Raw genomic sequence first — 5,678 nt, 5'->3', positions numbered from 1 at the left:
ACCTGCAGGGCCCGTCAGCCAATGGGGAAGCGCTGGGCGGGGCCTCAGCCCTGGCCACACCCCTTCCCACGCTGGGGCGGGGGGAGAGCGCTCTGGATTGCCGTGCGGAGGGCGGTAAGGTCCTCGCCTTGAGTCTGCCGAGCTGCCTCTACCTTCTTTAGTCTAATGAGAGGGGCGACCCTCCAGCAAGCCTGGAGAGACCCTGCAGATAATTCGTACTGCTCCTTTCCCTCCTCTGGTAGACCAAAGAGCTTGACTCTTGGAACGTAGCCTGTTTTGCCTTGTGATTTTTAGACGTCCCCCATTGCCTGTTATTTATGGGCTCTGCTATTTGGGGCTTGCAGGCTCCATACGCAGAACACTAGGCTGCTTCTGGTTCCTTTTGTCCTTGGTTTACCCCCAGCCCCAAGGGCGAGGGACTGGGCAAACAATTGTATTTCTGTGTGTCACCTGTAATTCACATTTGGAAGTGACTGGGGAAAGCAGTGAGTTCAAAGAACTCACTTTGCAGCCGTCTTTGGTTTTGCTTTGCCCATGTGGATTAATTTTTTAAAGGGTAAAAACCCCGTTCTCGTACTAGAATTCCATAGTGCCCCACTTGCTTTTTTGTTTTTTATTTTTTTAACAAATAAAACCCAAAAGGTTAGGTGACTTGGCTGACAATGTCATTAAGGGAGCAGTCTGAAGTTGGAACCTACATGCCACTGATGCCAAGCTTAGTGATTTTTCCACTATCCCCTCTGCTCATTGTGACTTAAAATTCTTCAAAATAAACTTAATTCTTCATTGAAAACCATTGCTCACCATCAGACGTCTTAAAGGTGAAAACATCCTCAGTTCATAATAGACCATAGTACATATGAAATGCATAAAATCAGGACTTTACTAAGTAGGACATTTTTCATTAATTCTATTTTATAAAATAAGCGAACTCGGATGGTTATTTAGGCTCTGTGCTTGGCACTTAAGAATTGAGTAAATTCATCTCTACATGGAAAAACGATAATTGTAACTTATGAAACTTTTCTCAGTATGAGGATAGTTGAAGGGAATATAAGTACATATGTGTGTGTAAGTATGTACATATATGAGTGTATGTACATATGTGTACAGGTATACATAGACAGAGGGCACAGGACCAATTTAATAGGAAGGGATGATACTTAAAAGGTGAAATTAAGAGGTGAGACGGGAATATAATGAGAGGAGATGGGGAGAGACAGAATGGGGTAAACTATCTCATATAGAAGAGGCAAGGGAAAACTATTATAATGGAAGGGAAGAGCAGGAAGGTAAAAGGGAATGGTTTAACCTTACTTTCATTGAATTTGGTTTAAGGAGGGAATAACATACACAATTGGGTATCTTACCCAACAGGAAAGTAGGGGGGAAGGGGATAAGAGGGGGAATGATAGAAGGGAAGGCAGGTTGGGGGGGAGGGGAAGTTAGAAGCACACACTTTTGAAAAGGGACAGGGTCAAAGTAGAAAATAGAACAAGTTGGGGGTGGGATAGGATGTAGAGAAATATAGTCAGTCTTTCACAATATATCCACTAGGGAAATGTTTTGTGTAACTACACATGTACAACTTATATTGAATTGTTTATCTTCCCAGTAAAGGTGGGTGACGAGGGAAGAAGGGAAAGAATCTGGAATTCAAAGTTTTAAAATCAAATGTTTAAAAAATTATTATTATTTGTTTACATGCAACTGGGAAATAAAATATATAGGCATTGGGGTATGGAGATCCATCTCGCCCTACTGGAAAGTCAGAGGGGGAAGAGAGCAATTGGGGGAGGGGGTTTTCAGTAAGATCACTGTTTGAGGTGGTGGGGAGGAGACAGGGAGAAAATTTGTAACTCAAAATCTTGTGGGAATGAATGTTGTAAACTCAAACAAAAATAAAAATTAAAAATAAGTTTAAAAAAGGCAAAAAAATGAGTAAAACCAATTAATTTTTCAACTCTTTTTTGCTTTGCATAGAAACTGCTATTAAGTTTGTTAGGTAATAGTTTAATAAGCCTTCCTTTATTGTTCTCAGGCTATTGGTGAAAGAACTGAGAACAATTAGGCAAAGTAAATCTCTAAAGCATATACTTGTCTTGCATACAGGTTTGTGGCTGATCTTTCACAAGCATAGGAGGGAAGTAAGGTAAAAAAAAAATGTGGAAGGTAAACTGGGCAGTAGTCTGACAAATGTTTTGTGCCAACAGTTAAAAATCAGTTTTAAAAATTGAGCTGTTTATTTTATGGTGTTACTTTTTATTTTGGACTCTTTGAAGCCAAGCAGTAAATATTTGGAAACACAGAAGTGTGATTTTATCAATAAAGTCAACCCAAAAAAACAGACCCTCCCTTGTGGGAAAAACAGGTAGATTAATGAATTGCTGAAGGACTCTTTGTTCCAGTAATCCCACTTTTGGAAAAATTCAAGAAAATCAGTGACTGAAAGAAAAGTCCTGTTTGTGCCACAATAGTCATAACTCACTATTTGTGGTAGAAAAAGTGGAAACATGGGGGCGGGTAGGTGGTGAAGTGAATAGAGTACTGGCCCTGGAGTCAGGAGGACCTGAGTTCAAATTTGGCCTCAGACACTTAACAAAAAAAAAAAAAAAAATGGCCATTTGCCCTTGGGAAATAACCTAAACCCAAATTGCCCTCAAAAAAAAAAAAGCAAAAAAAGAAAACATGGAAACAAAGTGTGTGCCTCTCTACTGTTGACTGGCGATACATGAATGTAACATGACAGAATACTCTTGGGCTGTAAGAAATGACAAATATGAAGAATTTTGAGTAATATGGGACAGCATATAAATTATGCATAACAAAGGAAGCAAGACCAAGAGAAAAAAATGCGACACGGAAATAATAATATAAATAAAAATTTGAATACAACTTAGCTCATATTAATTTCGATGAAAAATCATTCCTGAAGAGAACAAAGGATGAAATATTCCTCCTCTTTCTTGAAAAATGAGGCTGCTGAAATGTTTAAATTAGTGGTGTTAAACTCAGATGGAAAGGAGGGGCCCACTAAACTCATGTACATAAAGATGCTTTCAGGCTACATATTAACTTAGATTGAATACTAACGACATGTTAATATTATCTTTGTTTTATTGTAATTTTATTTATTTTGTAAATATTTCCTAATTCCATCTTAATCTGATTTCTGTAGCACTTGGCACCTGGGAGTGTTGTTAGATGCTTGGGGCCTTCAGGCATTATGTTTAATATATCTGATTTATGTTATCATATATGATTGCTTTGCCTAGAAATTTTGCTTAATTTTTCAGTGTGCATTGTGAGGGATAGATGTTTAAAAAAAGCACCAATTTTTTAAATGTAAAAAACCAAAACATGTATATGCACATATACATTTATATGTATGGATACTTATATGTGGGCAGTATACATATAGATGCATATATACTTGAGAACACACACTCATACACATACAAATAACTTTCCACAGTCAACCTCTGATTCATGTCACAGGATCTTTCCTGGGCATATCGAAATTTGGCTTGTATAAGAATACCCTTAGCTCCCATGCAAAGACTTTGACTGTATCCTCAATGCAAGATAGGCTTTGTTTCACTCTGGAGGTCTAAAAGTTAATTCATTGACTTACTAGCATGGGCTGATTTAGAAACTAGAGAGAATGTCTCATTTTTCCAATCATTTTTAGAATTTCTATAATTTAATATGGTAATATGTTTTGCATGATTGAACATGTATAACCTATGTCAAATTGCTAACTAGGAGGAGGGAAGTAAGGGAAGGAAAGAAAAATTTGGAACTCAAAATTTGTGTAAAATGAATGTTAAAAATTGTCTTTGCATGCAAATGGGGAGAAATAAAATATTATTTAAAAAAGAATTTCTACAGTCTGATGCTAGTTTACCAATAGAAATAAATGGATTACAGCTTTTTTTAAACTGATTAGCTTGAAAAAAGAAAATCACAAACCAAAGATGAATTCATGCCTTCAAAATGTAAATAATAACATTAAATAAACACAATATAATGTTTTCAGGTCCTGTACTTCCCCTCGCCCCATGCCCATTTAATTCTCTAAATAAGTAAAAAGCAAGTTATTTTTTTGTTGCATCTTTACATTAGGAAAATCTTGGAAGGAACATCCCATTACCTGCTTTCTGAGTATACTTCTCATTATTATAAGCATCTTAAAAACCTTGTAGCCTTTCCTTTCTGTAGGCTGAATCCTGAAATTAAAAAGAAAAAAAACAAAAAACAGATAAACCACAACAACACACGAAAGAAAAGGAAGAGGTTAGCATTGACTGGTTTAGCCAAAGGTCTCAGGGATTCAGAAAGAAGAAGTTCAAATATAATGATTTCAGACTCATAGAAACCCTACTCCCTCAATTATAGTCATTAAATTACAGGTACAATATAGTCAATGTCATGCTAATAAGAATTTATAATTAGTTTTAATAGGATTGTGAAAGATTACAGGGTGCTGACAAAGCAAGACATAGACACAGATTAAAATTGACTTACTAAACAGATAATCCAGTATTGCTATATTTTTTCTCTCAGCCAAGGTTACTTGTCAGCATCCTGGATACCATGGGAGAAAGAAAGCCAGATCTTATCAGGTCAAATGAAATTTATAGGGAAAATTTAAAAATAAATTGTTTCTTCCAAGGAAAATATCCTATTGTGTACACTTTCTATGAAAGCACAAACTGAAGTTTTCCTAAAAGGAATAAAGTTTAACAATTTGTCTGCCAATATTTTGAGCTAGCATTCAAAACCAAGTGACAATTTATCATTTAATAGTTACCAAGTACTATGCTGACATGTAGTTTTTTCAGATTTACATCCTAAGAACACAAAAGAATAATTTTACTTGGCCGTGTGCCCTCAACTATCATGACATGAATCATATTTAAAAATATAAGAATATTTACTATGTGTGTATGAATATATGTATGTATATACATATTAAAAAATCATATGTTGACAGTGAAGTATTTAGCAAAGAAAGTCTTTCAAAATGGCATGTACAGCAACTTTCTGCTTCTGAAGGGATGGTAGTAGAATGATCCAAAAAAGGGCAAAGAATGCAAAGAATCATGCAGTTTTTAGATCATCAATAAGCTTTAATTTGATGTACCATTATAATATTAGCATTCTAAATGTGACAACCTTGACTACCGACCACTAAATATCTGTAATGGCTGGAGGAACTGAGTCATTTCAGTCTTGACATTGTTTCTATAAAGAAATCCAGAAGGAGGAAGGAAGTTGCAGTGAAATGTATAGAAAGCTCACAAGTATGCCTTAGAGAGCTAATTAAAGGAATTTGCAAGGTGGGTTTTTATCATTATGCCCAAGCTACAAGAAATATTATTTCATTGAACATTTATTTATTATATATTGCAATATTAAGTATTTACAAAAAAAGACTACAGTGAAAATAATTACAGCTTGTTCATCAATATTAGATACTGAGAATGAAGTAGTAGAGAAATTCTATGAACAAGTTGATAAGACCTTTTCAAATCAAATCAAAATACACTCTGATAATTGGTGACTTCAATGCAAAACAGAGGCAAGGATGGGGAGAGCTGCGGAGGAAATATGGTACAGAGAAAGAAATGAACAAGGCAAAGACTAGATTATACAGAAGGGTTTCATTTCTATGT

Source organism: Petaurus breviceps, unplaced genomic scaffold (genome assembly GCF_028583685.1).
Source record: "Petaurus breviceps papuanus isolate PSGF00001 unplaced genomic scaffold, PetGlider_PUasm1.0 76, whole genome shotgun sequence".
Lineage (NCBI taxonomy): Eukaryota > Metazoa > Chordata > Mammalia > Diprotodontia > Petauridae > Petaurus > Petaurus breviceps.
The sequence above is the reverse complement of the archived record's forward strand: the minus strand, read 5'-3'. Positions refer to the sequence as shown.